Source organism: Cryptomeria japonica, chromosome 9 (assembly GCF_030272615.1).
Source record: "Cryptomeria japonica chromosome 9, Sugi_1.0, whole genome shotgun sequence".
Classification (NCBI taxonomy): Eukaryota; Viridiplantae; Streptophyta; class Pinopsida; order Cupressales; family Cupressaceae; genus Cryptomeria; species Cryptomeria japonica.
In genome coordinates, this window is record NC_081413.1 from 664,203,632 (window position 1) to 664,224,108 (window position 20,477).

General features: G+C 34.5%; 1 pseudogene; it reads left to right on the plus strand.

Moving 5' to 3' along the window:
- The first annotated feature begins 320 nt into the window (after window positions 1-320).
- On the plus strand, window positions 321-15,144 carry LOC131039499 (probable polygalacturonase; annotated as a pseudogene).
- Window positions 15,145-20,477: the final 5,333 nt, after the last annotated feature.

Below are 20,477 nucleotides of genomic sequence, written 5' to 3' on the forward strand. Positions count from 1 at the left end.
TCCTATAATCCGAACTCAGTTTATAAGCAAATCTTTGTCACTTTCTATGCAGGCTTAGTTTAATTCTTCTATCAACATTCTTTACAAAAGAGGGTAGCCTTGCTGTCTTAACCCTTGAAACACATTTAGCATCCAATCTTGCATTGCGTGGGATTGGATCTAGTGGGTTTCAACCCCTCTTTTGAATGTAAAGTCTCTCCCCTAAGTGAAAACCATCGAATCCTAGCGAACCTCCCTTCTCTCTCCTCGGAGTTGGAAGAGGGGAGAACAACTAGGGTTCGATCGCGATTTTCCGCTTTACAATTATTTCTATAAAAATCATGATAAACACTCATGCTTTCGAGAATTCTATTTTTTACCTTCGATCCTTTGCCAATAAAGGTGGTCCCCGGCTCTTTGTTCCGACAGGAAAATGGGACTGGGAGCTTTAACCTCACAAGTCACTTAACTTCAAACTTGGATAAAGATGGAGTAATTCTTGGATCGTAGGTGATCTTTTCCTCTGTTTTATTTGACTTTAATGTCCTGCATCTTTTGTCGGTAGAATATTTAGGGGATAGGACAGGTTTGATATGTTAGGGTTTCAAGCAGATCCGAAGCAAATATGAACTAACAATTATATGCAGATTTAAATACGAAAGATAAAGAACTAAAATAGGACACAGATAACACAGAGATTTAACGTGGTTCACCCAGAATGGGTTACGTCCACCATACACAGCCATCCAATCTTTCTTATTATCCAACAAAAATAGTACATCAACCTTACAATGCCTTAAGCATCCCAACCGCTTATAACATGCATTTTTAGGGCAACAAACAAAGTCGGCCTTTTTAGAGTTTTATTACAATGTCGGTCAACAATCTCCCACTTGGAGACTAATCAGGCTCCACACTGAACAATCTCCCACTTGGAGACTGATACTTACACAACACCACTGTACATACAACATCCGCTGGATAAAACACTAGGACTTAACTGATATAAATTCCACAATTATCAATCAAGAAGACCAACAGAAATTGATGAAGAAATCAGCTTCTCCTGTTGAACTGCCTTTGTGAACATATCGGCAGGATTCTCACTTGTGTGAATCTTCTCAAGCCGTAATTGACCCTCCTCCAAAACAGTCCGGATGAAGTGGTACCTGAGCTGAATGTGCTTTGTCCTTGAATGAAAAGCAGAGTTTTTTGCAAGATGAATGGCACTCTGGCTATTAGTATACAATGGGCTATCCTCTTATGTCTGACCCAATTCCTTCAGAAAACATTGCAACCAAATCATCTCCTTGCTGGCTTCTGTAGCAGCAACATACTCAGCTTCAGTGGTTGAAAGTGCAACAACCTTTTGCAGCCTAGAAATCCAACTGACTGCAGTTCCCCCTATAGTAAAAACATACCCTGTAGTACTCCTCCGTGAATCAATATCACCCACTAGATCAGAGTCAACAACTCCACTTAGAGCAGCATTAGATCCTTTGAAACATAATGTCTTCGTAGTAGTTCCGTTCAAATACCGAAGAATCCATTTCACAGCATTCTAATGTTCCATACCCGGATTACTCATAAACCTGCTCACAACTCCCACTGCATGTGCAATATCTGGCCTTGTGCATACCATTGCATACATCAGACTGCCAACAGCTGATGAATACGGGATGTTAGACATTTTATTAACCTCTTCCTGTGCCTTTGGGCACATCTCCTTAGTCAATTTGAAATGACTAGCCAAAGGTGTACTAACTGCTTTTGCATCCTGCATGTTAAATCTTTTCAACACCTTCTTTATATACTCACTTTGGGACAAATTCAAGGTTCTATTTTTCCTGTCCCGTGTAATCCTCATACCAAGAATTTGCTTAGCTGCACCCAAATCCTTCATAGCAAATGACTTGGCTAATTTCTGTTTAAGATCATTTATATGTTGCATGTTAGACCCAGCAACAAGCATGTCATCAACATAAAGCAATAGGATAATATAACTGCCATTATCAAATCTCTTAAAATATACACAATGATCGGAATGACATCTATGATAACCGTGTTCAGCCATTAAACTATCAAATTTTAAATACCATTGTTGGGGTGCTTGCTTTAGGCCATACAGACTTTTCTTCAACCTGCACACCAAGTTCTCCTTACCTTTTACCTCATATCCCTCTGGTTGCAACATGTAAATTTCCTCCTCCAAATCTCCATGGAGAAAAGATGTTTTGACATCTAATTGTTCAAGATGTAAATCATTTGCAGCCACAAGACTAAGTACAGTTCTAATTGAAGTCATTTTTACAACTGGAGAAAATATTTCATCATAATCTATACTCTTTTTCTGTGCAAAACCTTTTACCACAAGTCTGGCCTCATATCTTTTCTGACCTCCTTCCTCCTCCTTCAGCCGATAAACCCATTTGTTAGGAAAGGCTCTTTTTTCTGCAGGTAAAGGGACTAAGTCCCAAGTTTTATTTTTCATCAAGGAGTCCATCTCCTCTTTCATGCCTAGCTCCCACTGTTGTTTAGCATCTACCTGCATTGCTTCTTCATATTCTTCTGGTTCACCAGAATCCGTTAATAAAATAGAATACAAAGAAGGAGAAAATCTTTCAGGGGGTCTACTTGTCCTCGTAGAATGTCTAACACTTGCAGGAGTTTGTGGGACAATCTGTTGTTGCTGAGCATCAGGTGCCTGTGGCATTTCATTTTCAGGAATCTCATCCAACACCACATATTCTTGTTTTTCCTGTTCATGTTTCTTTTCCTGCATCTGTTCTTTATACATAACCTTCTCATTGAATATAACATCTCTACTTCTAATTATTTTCTTATTTTCAAAATCCCATAACCGATAGCCATATTCATCTATCCCATATCCAATGAAGGTACATTTCTGAGATTTAGCATCAAGCTTGGTTCTGTTTTCTTTATCAACATGGACAAAAGCTTCGCAACCAAAAGTTTTTAGAAAAGAATAATTTACCTTTTTACCAGTCCATGCCTCCTCTGGAATACCACCATCCAAAGGGGTTGAAGGTCCTCTATTTATCAAATAGACAATAGTATGTACAACATCTGCCCAAAAATGTAAGGGCAATCCAGCATGCAATCTCATGCTCCTCGCACGTTCCATGATAGTCCTATTTATTCTCTCTGACACACCATTTTCCTGTGGAGTTCCTAGAACTGTCTTCTACTTTCGAATCCAATTTAAGGAACAGTAATCTTCAAATGTTTTACTGCAATACTCAACTCCATTATCCGATCTGAGACACTTCAACTTTTTTTCTGTCTCATTCTCAACCAAAGCTTTCCATTTCTTAAAAGTTTCAAAAACATCTGATTTTTGTTTTAGGAAATATACCCATGTTTTTCTGGTTGAGTCATCAATAAAAATAACATAATAACAAGATCCACCAAGAGATGATACCTGAGTCGGTCCCCATACATCTGAATGTACAAGCTCTAACTTCTCACTCTTCTTCTCTTCCCCAACCTTGAGAAATCTGACTCTTTTTTGTTTTTCCATAAACACAGTTTTCACAGAACTCTAAATCAATCTTCTTTAGTCCTGGCAATAGATTTTTGGAGTGAAGGATTTTCATCCCTTTCTCACTCATGTGCCCAAGCCTATGGTGCCACATTATCGAATCTATTCTTGCAACATTTATTGTTGTTGTTCCTGCAGTAACTTTATCTGTAGTAGCTAAGGTAGAATAAGTGTTACTAGTACACAGATATAATGTGCCTACCTTCGCACCTTTAGCTACTATTAATGATCCTTTAGTGACCTTCCACATATTGTCTGAGAAGGTAACTATGCAACCTTCACTACCTAATTGCCCTACACAAATTAAATTTCTTCTTAAATTAGGAACATGTCTTACCTCCTGCAGAAACCAGTCATTACCATTCTGCAACTTGATCTTTATCTTTCCTTTTCCAACAATTTGACAGGGCTCATCATCACCCAAATATACCTATCCAAAATCACCTTGAACATAATCTAGAAAATATTTTCTATGGGGTGTAGCATGAAATGAAGCCCCAGAATCTATTACCCAGGAATCATTAACATTATCCAAACATAAGATTAAAGCATCTTGTAAAGTATTACTTGCAATATTAGCTTCCTTACTGTCATTTTCATTTTTGTCTCCTTCTTTGTTTTTTCGAGACCAACAGTCTTTCTTTAGATGACCAGGCTTTCCGCAGTACCAGCAATCTTTCTTTCCTCTAGATTGAAAGCGTCCTTTCTTTGACTTCCCTCGTGACTTCTCATTCCCAGGGCCTTTTCCTCTTTCCTTTGATCTTCCTCTGTTATCCACATTCAAAACACTACCCGATGATGTTGAAGTCTCACCTGTACTTTTCCTTCGCATTTCCTCGTTTAGGATAACACCAACAATATCATCAAATACCAAAGTATTTTTACCAAAGACAGAGTTACTTACAGCCATAACCAAGTTATTCCTGCTTTCTGGCAAAGAACATAAAATCAAGAGAGCCCTAACCTCTTCTGCAAAGGTAATTTTTACCGAAGACAATTGACTGGTAATTGTATTAAATTCATTTAAGTGCTCCGCTACAGATCCTCCCTCACTCATTTTCAAATTAAACAAACATTTCATAAGAAATACCTTATTCGAAGCTGAGGGTTTCTCATACAACTTAGCCAATGTTGTCATCAAATCTACAGTCGTTTTTGCTTCTATTATATTGAATGCTACAGATGACACAAGGCACAATCGAATGGATCCCAGTGCCTTTCTATCTAAAATGTCCCACTCTTCATCTGATATTGTGGTCGGTTTCTTTGCCTTTCCTTCCAATGGCCGCCACAAATCCTTTTGATACAAGTAATCCTCCATCTGCATTTTCCATAACTGATAATTCTGGCCGTTAAACTTTTCGACCTTGAATTTGGAATCCTCCATTGCTCCCACTCAAATCTGAAAGTCCTGCCAATTACAGAAAACCTCGCTCTGATACCAATTGTTAGGGTTTCAAGCAGATCCGAAGCAAATATGAGCTAACAATTATATGCATATTTAAATACGAAAGATAAAGAACTAAAACAGGACACAGATAACACAGAGATTTAACGTGGTTCACCCAGAATGGGTTACGTCCACCATACACAGCCGTCCAATCTTTCTTATTATCCAACAAAAATAGTACATCAACCTTACAATGCCTTAAGCATCCCAACCGCTTATAACATGCGTTTTTAGGGCAACAAACAAAGTCAGCCTTTTTAGGGTTTTATTACAATGTCGGTTTTCATCAACGAAAAACGGTAAAAAAAATTTCTCAGGGGCTGCCGCCCCGGACCCCAGTGAGGACACGTGCAGAGTGTACAGTACTTTGCTGATCAGTTGCCACATTTCAACATGATATATGGTCTAAGGGTTATTATTATGATTTTTATTTGATTTGGTGAAGCTCAAGGTTCAAATGGCTAATATACTCATGGAGACATGAGTTGGAGTGTTTACTTGGAGAAAGTCCTCTATAAGGATATGTACTGGCAATGTGAGGTAAAATATTATGACAACCTAGAGATTACATCTAATTATTAGGGCGATCACCCTAGCTTATGAATGATAAAAGTCAACAAGCCTTATCTTTGTGTTCTTGAAGTCTTGTAATTGGTCCTTGTGTCACAAGAAAGTATAAATTTATAAATTTTGATGTTGGGCTGGTTAATTTTAGGGTTTAAATTCTTGTTACCTACTTATTACATCTGCTCAGGTTTGAATCTCAGCTACTAGGGGAGCTCCCTAACCTCACACCACAGAAAGCCTCCTCTAGCATGCGGTATGCCAACAATCACATCTAGAATGATTCGGGTCCAATCAACCCAAGAAACTCTCCAACCACAGACAAGAACGGGTTCACCGCTCAAGGATATCCTTCTCAATGAAGCAAGGAGAAAGATGATTACTTTACTATACAAATGGAACTGAGAAAGGAGGATAATAAAAGAAACAAGAAAAATAACACATAAATTCTCATTGCCTTGGATCACCTATAATCTGATGTGTCACTTTAGTTAATAGGTGGAAAGAGGAGTGCAAGTTTAGTCTTTACTCTGCCTAATTTTTAGAAAAATAATGATAAATAAAATGAGCAGTTGTGCTAAATCTTCATAAACGCAAAGCATTAGAGGCTACCGTGAGAAATATTGTCTAATTTAAATTAAATATATGACAAGAATGAAACTTTCGTTGCCCTTTCTCGCTATTGCTTGCCTCATGCAGGATTCAAAACATTGACCACTGCTTGACCCTTTACCATCACATGGTCGAGGTAGGGACCTAAGTGGAGGATGGCATAACAGCCTTATACATGCATTCAATGTGATAGATGTTGTATTAACGGGTGTAAATGTGCTTTCTATGGTGTAATCTTAAACAACTAGATTATGAAAATCTAATAATTTATTGATGCTTATTTTACCTTCTTGCTTAGAATGAGGAGCAGCCAATCATTAAAAGATGTTACTATTAGATGGTTGTGGAAGCTATTAGTTTAAATATTTTATATGGCATTGGTTAGTTTATTATAGCTTTTAATCTTTTGGTTGGTATATTCATTTTCATATCGGTGACAATGGTACTATTGATGGACAGGGATCTATTTGGTGGGATTGGTACCATAATCATACTCTACACCCGGCCTCACCTTGTTGAGGTGGTAGACTCAACTGATGTCGTCATCTCAAATCTAATATTCCTGAATTCACTATTCTAGAATATACATCCAGTGTACTACAGGTTTTCATTCATGTTAATTCCTCTAGAATATACGTCCAGTGTACTACAGGTTTTCATTCATGTTAATTCCTCTGTTAGGTGGATGGTTTTTACATGCATGCCAAACCTTTGCATTATTAGTATACACTAGTCTCTATGTAGACTCTTGTTGTCTGTTTAATAATTTGTTACCTCAACTATCATTATAATATTATAATTGAATAATATCTATGGTGAATGCAGCAATGTGCGCATTCAAGATGTAACCATACTTGCTCCATTGCACTCACCTAATACAGATTGAATTGATCCAGGTGACATGATTCTTCTTTTATATTAATAAAGATTAAATATCCCAATATTTATGGATCTGTTTTCTTATTGTTTTAGTACATATTTTGAATTTAAATTTTATAGTCTGTTGAGCATTGAATTTTTGAAATGTTATCCACAAAAATAATACACTTAAATTGAATAAAGCTTTTGCCAGAGTGTGTATATATAGATGTTGACTATTCATTAAAATTTTCGTTTCTCATCGAAAATATTTTATATTTCATCCATTTATTTTTGGTTGTTTCTGTGAAGTCTTGAAAGGGTTCTTTTACATTTTTCAAGTTATATAAACTCTTAAATTATAGTTACATTATCAATTTAATCGATGGAAAGAATAAACCCATAGTTATTATTAGTGCATCAAAAGGTGGCATTGCACAACTATGTATGCACTTATCTGCATCATTTTTTACTAATTGTTGTGTTGTATAATAAAGGAAGGCAACAGACAAATACTTTGAACTTTGCTTAGCTGATACAGACTAAAATTATTTATGAACCAAGAACTCCATACTAAAGGATGTAAAAATTGGATATGTTTATAAGTCTGCAGTTATAGATGTATCTGTCATTGTCTCTACATTTTGTTTTAAATGTATCTAGTGTGCAATGTTCTATGCATTCTTTATCACTGTTTTGATCATAAACAATACTCTTTAATGCCTATGACAGTCATGACAAATTGTTCCTTGTTTTGATATCTTGCTTGCACCGAAATGATCTGCATCTCAGATCTATTCCTATCACAAGAACTATGCTCTATAACTTTTTATTGGTGGCATTATTATGACAGTGTACACATTGTTCTTGAGTAATGACTCATGAATTTTTCATCACTGTAACACCACATTAATGCTTTGGACTTTCCTTAAATGAATGGACAACTATAGGTCTTCTTAGTTAAATTGTAATTGCATTCTCTCATGCTCTTATGCCATTGTTTGATCTAGATCTTCTACTACTACATACCTCTATAACTTTTTCATGAGGTTGTCACATATCCCCTTACTTGGTTGTCAAAATCTTTTCTCTCATGCTCTTATGCCATTGAAGATATTCTCAACTTGGGACTTAATCATTATGTTCATCTTGTGTTGTCATTTGGGCCAAGGACTATTGATTTATTCTATATCTCATACCTATTGATGAATACAAGATCTCTCACTATTTGTATACTATGATTGTCCCATGATTTTGTAACAGGCATTACACTATACTTTGAGGTATCACTGCCCCGTTGAAAATTTAGTGTTCTTTTGACTGTTTATTCTATCTTCACTCTTTGTCAAATGCACCCTAGTCATATACCACTGCTGCACTAATATCACCCATAAGATTGTGGCTCCTATACCTGGATTGATAACGCCTTAGTGATGTAACTGTCCCTTAATCCAATTTTCTTGTATCTCTTTTTTTATTAACTTGTTGAGGGTTTATCTTCATACTACTGATCATGTAACTGTTGATTGATACCATGCAACTGCTTTTTTGACATGTTTTGTGGATTGTGATGAACTCTTTGTCATTTCATGATAGTCATAAATAATCATTTTAATGTCACAATAATAGCCATGTAAATCAATAACACATGTTTTGATAATGTACCTTTGTGTGAAGACCCTATTGTTCTCAGTGTTTTTTCTTTATAATCCTAAGATCTTTGGACTGTGTATTTCACTGACTCTGTCCTTGAGATAATGGATATATTCTTTGAAGTATAGTTTGTTCTCTGTCTTACTACTTCCATGGCACAAAATCATTGCAACACTGAACTGCTAAAGGAGTACCTTCAACACATGTTTCATGCCTCTCAAAATTTTCCTCTTTAATCATTTCAATCATTTTTATACCTCTATGAGTGCTGCTCTAAGTATTGTCTTTGGCAGTATATTGTCTTTCTATCACTGTAGGTATCTCTGTCATTGTTTGGTTGAGACTATCCATCCATTCTTGGGTGCTCATGGAGTGTAAGTTTTCCCTAATGGTTGTGCTCATGCACTCTCTTTTTGATGGTTTCTTCTTCAAATTACCTTTGCACTATGCTTGTGGTAATGCAAATCTCTGATTTCTTCAGAATCAAGCATCTTTAGGCTTTTCACTCTCTTTCCTTGACTTCTCTTCACTGTCAACATATGACTGTCTCTTTGAAGAATTTTTAGACTTTGATGGTTTTATAGTTGCTCTATATATTCCTTGTCAACCTTAAATTTGTTGTAGTTGCACCTTGTATTCCTTTATAGGGTTATGACTTGTCTTTGGCAATAAACTATGTCTTTGTGTCTCAGACTGCATATACTTTCTTGATTTCTGTCTATGCTACTGAAAATTCTTATCTACTATGGATCTAGCCTTCCCTAGACTAAGATCTTCTTTTGTGACTGTGGCATGATTGGTAGAGCTTCTCCTTATGCACTGATGTAGCTTTCAACAGTCCCAATGACTTTGATTTGCTCATATCCTTTATTGTATCTTTGACAAAAAGGTTTGGAATTATTATTGAAACTGTTCCAGGTATTTACACATTCTTGACTACAACACCATTGGCTCAAAAAATACCCTTAATCTGATCTCGGCACTCCTTATTTGATCAAAACAACCATTATAGAGCAACCATAACCTTCAAATATTGCCCTTCGGACTGGTGAATATTTCTTCAAAATTACAAACTAGATTTATACGAAATTTAATAGTTTTTTTGTTATAGATCTTTCTAATTTATGTGAAAAAATCACAGAAAACCAGTTCGTAATTTTAGAGATATGCATGAAACACGAATATTGCTTAATGCTTCCCTATTATTGTTTTTGTTTTGCATTTAATGTCACCAATGCTTGGTTGGAAATCTAAAAACTTGAAGAGGTGTTGAATCTTGTACAACATGGGATATGGATCCTCTTGGGCTAGTAATGTGCTCTGTATAAGGACCCTGCTATCATCAATAAGGACTTTAAAAAATACATTTCTTTGAAACATCCACTATTAGAAATTTTACAATGATGCTCAAACTAATTATAAAATTTTGTGAATTGTATCTTGTTTGGAGATGAAATGGTCATTCTAAATTACGAATGATTTGGTAAGCAATTTGGGAAACCCACAATGGCTTGGTCACCATTTGCAAGGATATATGGTGATATTCACAGTATAAATCAATCTACTGGAGTGTTTCTTGTAAGAGTTAAGAATATACTTTTTCCTATTATAGAAGATTTGAACTCAACATCGTTTAAGTGCCTACAACATAAACATAGACTTTGCCATTATTGAGAATATTTCATTTAGACTCGCCCATGTTTTTTCACTCTATTTACTATCCATTACTGTATGTTTCTTGAATTATTCGGCTTGGGTGACAGACTTTTGTATAACATAACTAGAGTCATTGTCTAACAAAGGTATCTGTAAGAGCTCTTTTTGTGTTGAATTTTTTATTTTTGTAGACCATATGTATATGGTTTCTGCACTTGATTGACATTTTGTGCCATTTTTTGCAACATGCAGGACAAGTTTTTGAAAGATACTAATGAAGAGAACTCTTTATGATTTAATCAACAGCACAGGTTAGTATTATAATTTTTTTTATCATCCATCTTATTTTTTTTGAAAGATACTAATGAAGAGAACTCTTTGTGATTTAATCAACAGCACAGGTTAGTATTATAATTTTTTTTATCATCCATCTTATTTTTTTTGAAAGATTGAATCTTCGATTATTATTTTTTATGATTTCTGACCAAAGCTGAACCTCTCAATTAGGGCTAAACAATCAGCCATTTTCAATTTCAAATAAAAAGCAACCTTCGCTATTTAATCTCCTCTCCATTCCTAGTCCTCTTCCCTACCTGTGTGTGCATGAGATATTTATGAGCAATGTGTCTTCTCCATTTGGGTTTGTTTCCAAAAATTTCAATTTTGTTACATCTACTACTTTTTCTTCCTTGTTACAGAGATCATTTGGCTTCATGAATCTTTCTGTACCAATAAATATGACATGACTTGGATAGTTTTGCTGAAAAATTGTTTGGATAGATTTCCTTTTCAATCAACTTTATGATAATGTGTTGTGATATAAGGTTGTAGACTTCTTGGAGAGGTGCATTGCATACAGATTATCTTCGTTGTGTAACTCCTAGCTTTGTTTCTAACGAGGCGCAAACATGTCTGAAATCCTTGTTTGGTCTGTGAAGAAGTTGAGTCTCATCAAATATGTGGACTTTGGACTGTTTTGTGTTCTTTTCTTATTGGTCTTATCTTGAGGTTTGTCATAACTTCTCAGCTCTATCATGTTATTATCACCATCGTCTATGTGAATCTGGTATTGCATTTCTCATTGCATAAGGTATCACTTTGCTTGATTGTCATAACTCTTTTCCCAATCTTTGGGTTACAATCTTCATTTGCTGTCCTTGAAGATTGAGAATGATTTTATACCTTTAGAAGATTTATGGCTTTTGTTGTCCTTGAAACCCTTTCTTTTGGATAGTATCTGCTTTCTTGAGTGCTTATATGTTGCTCATCCATTGTAGTCTTTATTGTCCTTTGGGTTGTCAAAACCTTGCCTTACAAACCTTCTTTGTCATTTTCACTGTCCTCACAAAACTATCACATACTAGCAGTCATTTATTTCTTTATTATTGTACCATCATTATGGGTCTAATTGCAATTTGTGTGAGACTGTGTATTCCTAAAAAGAATATCGTGGATGCCTCTCAGTTAGACCTTCACGACACTATTACACACTCATCTAGTGACTGTTATACTTGCAATGGATGTCCTTATTTTGAAAATGTCTCCTTAAACGCATTTTCTCTTTATGACAGTCCTGTCTCTTTTATAACAATCATATGATTTTATAGCAATGACAGAGTTTGTGATCTCTCTCTCTTGTCTTTTTGAACTTTTTAAGTGATGACAAGTTTCTTGTGCATTTATTATAAGCCACTATTTTGTTGAGACTAGAGAGACTTTTCTCCATGAGCACCCAAGAACAGTGAGGTACAAGTAAATTCAAACCCTTCAAGTCCATGACAATCACATCAAGAAAATAGAGAATGTGAAATATTAACAGTACTTAATATCAATTACAGTCACATGGTATGTTTTAGAAGATAGACAACAGAGCTAAAAAGTAACAATAGAAGACAATCCACATGAATTAATGGACAATGGTGCATCAAGAGAACAATCATACACTAATTTGACAGTGTAATCCAAGACCTCAAACCAAGAGTTCAAAGCCTAAACATTGAGTTTTGAGTTTTGCAGATAGAAGACAATGGTCTCAGCCAAGAACAATGAGAAGCTTCATGAAATGCAGAGGTAAAGCCTCAAAATAGTAGCATAAAAGTATCACCAATCACCCACAAATAATAAATAGAAAGAATCATCAATACCAGTGGAGGACTGTATTTGTTGAAAAGAAATCATATTCATACTACTGAGACTTTTCATAGGATTCATCAAATTTGTAACTCGTGTAATGGCCTACAATGTATTTATAGGATTCATAAAAAATTTAAACATCAAATATGTGGCAGTATAGGGCAAAGTATTTTGATGTTGCTGGTAAGTGCATAGTAGGACAAACAACAAATGAAATGAACAGTCCCTGGAGACAAAGGATATTTAATGCCATATACTGCTTTTTTCAAAGGTCTGATGATTAATTTTAAGTATTTTGATGTTGCGGAATATAATTTTAATTCACAAAGTTAAATACAACAATGAATCTGCAATTAATTTTAATTGATGAATGCCCATCAAAGTCAAAGAAGAATATATCAAACCATAATAGGTGGTTGTTATAATTCAAAACAGTATCAAACAAACTGAAATTTTTACCCCTGTTGGTGTAAGAAAAGCCTCCAATGTCATGTGTTGCTGGAACCTCATCACCATGCCAATATCCAACATTGAAGTAATGATCCCGATCATTCTAATCTATCCAAACAACTACTGTCAGCAAAGTACAATCGGAAACTTTCATAACCAACAATGTAGGATAGCCCCCTAACAACAATGATTGAATTGGAACCCAATAAGTGTTGGCCAAAATACTTTTACTCTCATTACCATCTCTATATCTTGTAGCATAGACCTACCGGAACATGGACTCATCAATGGTATTCAAAGAAGAAGCTATGATTTCTAGAGTCAAAGGGTTGCAGTCGTCTCTACAAATCTCTGAGCCAAAGAATCAGAGTCAGAAGAACATTTATAGCAGCCATGGGAGTGTTGCCCATCATGACACCAATTTTCAGTTCATGCATCAAGAGTATAAAGGTTTTAACGATCAAAGACACAGGCGAGTGAGTAAGGGCATTGCCAAAGATCCAATACAGATATTTTAGCTCCAAGAAGAGCTTGTTTGCTACATATTTGACACTCCTAATATAAATAAAACTAATGTTATGAAAATCTTATATTAATATTACTTTTCTTTTAACAGTTATTCAATTATAACATGAGACCTTATTGTTTCTTTATGTACAACAACTACTAATGGTTAAATTAGAATCACCATTTGATCGACGTCTTTATGGTAATGCTATGACTATTCTTATTTCTGAGACATAAGTTTAATTCTTCAAGTCAAGACCATTGCACAAGGCTAACAATATCTATTCTTAATGGGCCCTTATTACTCCCCTGCAAACTGCCATGCCAAGATTGTCATTTTTTACAACATCAAATTTCATTTTATCTGCCACACAGTTGAGGATAAAACTTCGTAAGGATGTCCATTTAAGCATTATTAGTCCATGTACAGTAACCAATAATGGCAATTTCAATGTCTATTTTACACTTTACATTGTCATTCTTCCTCAACAATACTCATTGTACTCACACATGTTCTTATTTATATGTTCTCTATACTTTTATGATCAGATGACATTAATAGTATTTTTTAATTTTTTATGTTGAGTTAGTGATAAGGCTGACCTTAGTCATATGTTTGTAGCGTGAACAAGTTTTTTAACTTGCACTTCAAAGGTGGTATCGATTTCTACCACATTTATACACACTCTTCTATTTGGCTCATATAAAAGGAGAGCTAGTGGTATCTCCACTTTTCTTTACTGGTTTGAAAAACTTTTATGATAGTTTTCTATTCAATCGGAGTATTTAATAAATTTATACATAAACTTTTTAATTTGTATTTTAAATAAGTATTTTCTCTTGAGATGTTTCCATTTTTTGTTGCAGATTCTAAAGATCCAAACTTACAGGATGTTGAAGATACATTTTTATTGGGCCCAATTCTAGTGTCTGCCAGGTTTTTTAATTTTTATATGTTTTGGGAAAGCTTTTGTGATTGACGGTTTCTCATTTATTTTGTTGAAGACATGTTCAGTTGCTCTTTTAATCTCTGCTATGACTGCAACTTCACTTAATTTATGTCACTTTGGGTCTGAGAATGACTTTTAGGACTTTTAGGATTGTTTCTGTGATAGTAATGACTGCTCTTTGGTGTTCTGTAACCTCTTTGCTCCATGATTATAATGTGATAAAGCATGACAATGCCCTGTAATTTCAATCTCTCTTTGTTCTTTTTTGACAGTGACCTCACTATACTTTCATTACTTCACTGTGTTCATGAGATTATATTCTTGATCAGGGAAGATGTTATATTATTTTCTCATCTTTGTTTCATTGTTATCACCATTAGAGGCTGCTATTTTGAACATGATTTTGGTATAGGGCTAACTCTTTGTCTTCAACCATCTACATCTCTTTTACTGTTGTTCATGGGCTCTTGGTCTGATACATGGAGATCTCTTATGGTCTTGTTGTCACTGTCATTGGACTGCATACTCTTGTCATTCATGAATGCTTTGAGCTTTGAGTTCTTCTACTGAGTAAAATGCACTTCTCACTATCAAACTGATAATGAAGACTGTATTTTTACATTTTCTTTCATTGTAGACTCCATGTTGCATCTTTGCAACCTATGTATGTTATTGCTGGTATCATTCTCACATGATGATTATAATTGTTCCATACTCTCATTGGACTGATCTATTGATACAAAATAATATGAAGTTTATAAATGCATTAGATACTTGAGTCCGGTTACTGTCATCATACCTGTATCAAGTCTGCTTTTAAAGATACTACTCATTACTAGGGTCTGAGATATAGTTGCTTGAGCGAGATATAACGTAACATATCAATCTTTTGCATGAGATTCATGATCATCCTTTAGATCTATTCTTTGATTGCAACATGCTTGATCACTATAAGACATAAGCTATGATAGCTACACTATCGTCTCTTGATGAATATCATTCATGCTTTTCAACTGTGCAATGTAGTTATGTACTTTATTACTTGTGATTTTATTTAGTATCAATGATCTACTTCTTGTCTGAAGTGATTTGCTTCTATCATTGCTCAAAGATTTTTTTACACTATCATCTTGCCTTATACACTATCTTTAATTAATGTAGCTATAAAATTTTATTGGAAGATATGAATGTTCTTGTAAAAGATTGATCGAGTCTATGCTCTCCTTGATGTATTGTGAATGAGGTTCCTTTTGATGCTGATGGAGGACCACACCACTACTCCTTTGACTGGTTGTAATCAACCCTTGATTATATGTGATGGTTGTAAGTATGTGTATCTTTAGGACTGATTAAAGATTGTAATACTAGTCATCTTTGTTTATCTTAGTTTCACTGGTTGTAGTCATTCTCTTATGAATCTATTGTTCATTATCCTTATAATGAATGAGTCCCTTTGTAACAATGACTATTTGTGACCATTAATGGCTTCTCTCAGAAGCATAATGATTGCTTTTGACCATGAGACTCTAGCCAAATGGAACACTTTGCCTGATAAATTGAATTTTCTGCTCAAACCAACAAAGATACCATTGTAGCCATATATGATACTTGAATGCATTGGACTTCGATCTTTTACCCTTTGTGGATTGCTTTGATAGTGAGGTTTCTCATTGAACTTGTATCATAGCTTGTCACTATCTTTTGATCAGACAGTTCCTTAACTATCTTGGCAGTTTCGACCACTTTTGGTATTGATCTCTGTGACACATCTCATGTTTTGATAGCAACATCCTTCCATCTGGTGAAAATTGTGAAGTGTTTGGGTAAATGTTGCTGTCACCATTTATTTGAGGTTATTCAAGCTTCCTTTCACTATTGGTTTACACTACTAAAGAGACCTTCATTTGGTATACTGACATATATTATCCTATGACTTTTATAACAAATTCTCCTATCTCTTTACAGTGATAAGATCACCGTTATTGGGTATTATGCTCCATTTCTTGGACAAATGACTGTCATTGTGAGATTGCGGACTATACACTCTTCATATGAGCTTGTGAAAGTCCTTAATGATAATTGTCAGATTTTACTCTACATGCCATAATTTGATGAATAATAAGTTACTTTCCTTGTATCTGCCAATGAAGCAAACAAGTTAGATAAAACAACATATGATGATTTCTTCTTGATGATTTGATCTAATGTTTGTTTCCTGAGTTTAGATGTTAAGATAGCTTCTATGATGCACTTGAGGGTTAGATTGTATGTTTGTAGGTGCGTGTGCATATATGGGACAATGACCCTTCATTGTTCAAACACACTATTTTACTCAAATGCATGTACTCAGGGGCAACGAGGAAGACAACCAAATGCGGGATGGGAGAAAGACTACAAATGATAGAAGGCATCATAGAGAGGACTCATCATTCAGGCAATGATGAGTCACCTTTCTTTATCTGCATTTACTTTTATGTTTTGCATCTACAAATATATAGTTTTTCCCTTCCTTTGCACCATATTAGTTAGTCTCACAGCTTGTGTGAGACATTGTACATTCATCAATAAAAGATTACTTTCTCAAAAATTTGTGTTCTCTTTATTTCATATGCATTTGAATAATGAAACATGATATTGTAATCTTTTATCTTTTTTTTTTCAAATACTCATGAATGCAATTCAACAGATTAAAAATGTACCTTAGCTCTACTTGATTGAGATAGTAGCAAAAATAGGTAACATGATCATTTAACAACAATCAATGATTAAATTAATGACTCAATATATAACTAAATTAATGATTAAATATATGACAAAATAAATCACTAATATGACTAAATAAATGACCAGATAACAACAATCAATGACTAAATTAATGATTAAATATATGACTAAATTAGTGACTAAATATATGACTAAATTAGTGACTAAATCAATGACCAAATCGATGATCAAATCCATGATCAAATCGATCAAATTGATCAATCAAAACAACTACTGGTCACATGACCAAATTGATTTATGACTAGCAATAAACTACCAAAGGTCACATGACCAAATTTAGTCATTTATCTACAATTTTTGGTAGTTTTTTTAGTCATATATTGTTGTTTTTGTACTAGTGAAAATTCCTTTGTCAATCAATGTAATTTGCAATCCTAGAGAGAATTTCATCTCTCCTATCATGGACATCTCAAAAAAAATTTGCATATCATCAGCAAACTTCCTACTCAAATCATCTCCTCCAAAAATAATGTCATCAACAAAAACTTCAACAATCAAAATATTATCATTATCAATCTTGAAATATAAGTTACTATCAACAGTACCTTTACAAAATGCTAACTTCATCAAATACCTGTCCAATCTAGTGTACCGAGCTCTAGGGGCTTGTTTAAGTCCATACAATGCTTTCTTCAATCTGCATACCATGTCTTCTTCATCTGTCAATGAAAATCCATCCAATTGTTCAATGTAGACTTCCTCTTCCAATTGACCATTCAAAAAGGCTAAATTCATATCTATTTGATATACCTTGAATTTCTTATGAGCAACATATGCAAGAAATAATCTAACACCTTCAATTCTAGCTACCAGAGAAAAAGTCTCCTCAAAATCAATACCTTCCGTTTGTGAATATCCTTTACATACCAGTCCTAATTTGTTTCTAACAACTTCTTCATCTTCATTTAGTTTATTCAGGAACACCCATTTAGTACCAATTACATTCTTGTCTTTAGGTCTTGGAAAAAGTTCCCATGTATTGTTCTCCTCAATCTGATTTAACTCTTCTTCCATAGCTTTTACCCAATTTTCATCTTTACAAGATTCAACATCTTTAAGCTCAATTTTGAAAATCAAACATGTCTTTTCAGCAACAATTCTTATCCTAGTCATCACACCTTTACTTTTGTCTCCAATAATCTGATTTTCTGAATGATTTAATCTTACATGCCCAAGGGTCTTCTGATTGCTATGGTTTTCAGTCTCTTGAACTTCTTCAGTAGCATCTAAATTTACTCTTTCAGATCACTTTATTTCATGCTCAGATTCTGTACTTTCTTTGAAGTAACATCCCGATCATCAGATTCATATCTGCATGCTTTGATTTGCTTCTCATGATTCTCATCACCCTTCACATTCTCACTTTTCACTATTTTTTTTGGTCTTTTGTTGTAACACCTGAAGGTCTTTCTCTTAGTAGAATATCCCAAAAATATTCCTTCACCACATCTTGCATCAAATTTTCTTATATCCTTATCTCTTTTGATATAACATTTACTTCCAAAGATTCTGAAATATCTAATTGTAGGAACATGACCAAACCATAACTCATAAGGAGTCTTACCATAATCACCTTTGGTATGCACCTAGTTGAATGTGTACATAACAATGCTAACAATTTCTCTCCATTAGATATGTAGAAAATTTCCTTCAATCATCATAGTTATAATAGCATCCAAAATAGTTATGTTCTTCCTTTAAACAACTCCATTTTGCTAAAGGGTTCACAAAGTAGATAACTATCTTCGGATTCCATGCTCTTCACAAAAGGAATTAAACTCATCGAAAGTGGATTCTCCTCCTCTATCAGATCTTAAACACTTCAGTTTCAATCTTGTCTCTATCTCCTCTCTAGCTTTGAATATTTTTAATTTTTCCAATGCTTCAGATTTATCCTTTAGAAAAGTGACCCACGTCATCCTAGAATAGTCATCAATCAGCAACATACAGTATCTATCACCCTGCAAGCTTCTCACCCTAGAAGGTCCACATAAATATGTATGCACAAGATCTAATAACCCATTAGATGTATACAATTTTTTCTTGAATGAAATTCTTGTTTTCTTTCCCGATTGTCATTCTTTACACACTAGATTAGTAGGATTCACTATCTTAAGTAGATCTCTAACATCTTGGGTAGAACTTATCTTACTCATGCAGTCAAAGTTAACATGACACATCCTTCTATGCCACAACCAACTTTCATCAATATGAGAAATCAAAAAACTTTTCTCACCAACATTCAGATAGAAGATATTACCTTTAGTTTTAGTTCTTGATGTAATTTCTATGTTAGAGCTATTCAAGATCTTACATTTACCATTCTTGAATTGTAAATCACATCCCTTTTCAACTATCCATCCAACACTCAAAATATTATACTTCAAAACTTTAACATATAAAACATCATCAATATTATTCTTACCATCAAGAGAAATAGAACCTCTACCACTTATTACACAAGCTTTGTTGTCTCCAAATCTTACTACATCGCCATCATACTTCTCCACATTTACAAATTTACCTTTATCACCTATCATGTGATGTGAACAACCACTATCAATCACCCATTCATCTTTCTTTTCAATCTTAGCAGCCAAGGCTTTCTCTTCAATAATGCAGCTTGTAGAATAACCACATACTAGATCATCTTCCTTGATAGCAATGAACACAAATTCATATTTTGAATTCCTTTTGTCAAACTCATCTTCTGTCACACCTTCATCAATAGCATAATAATGTTTCTTCTGATATCTATACTTGTGATTAGGCTTGCAAGGCTTATCATACTTTGACACTCTTTCAGGTTTTTCAAAACACCTAGAAGCAAAATGTCTTATCTTATTAAATGAAAAACATATCAAAGGTAACTTCCCTTCATACTTACTGGCTCCCTTAGACAATCTTCTAGCAATAAGTTCTTCAAGCTCTTCCAGTTGTCTTTCCTATTCTTCCATCTCTCTCATTTCCCTTTCATATCTAGAAACCCTAGTTGAACTCTCTCTCATATCATACTTATACTTCCCAAGATGCAATCATTGAAGGATTTCATTTCATCTTTCATAAATCCTACTACTGGAGAATCTTCAAGTTCATAAGTGCAGGGAATTGATCCGGACATTGCGAGGAAAGTCAAAGGTAACTTGGGGTATGCCAAAGTTGTCAATGGCTGGATCGATGAAATGTATGGTGCTGGTGTGGGTTATGTCACTAAGTTCAGGATGTTGTATGTAAATATCTAAAACAAAAGAAAAGAGTTGTTAACATAACTGTAACACGTTAGAAAAGAACATGGGAGTATTTTTGTGCTCTCAAAGGA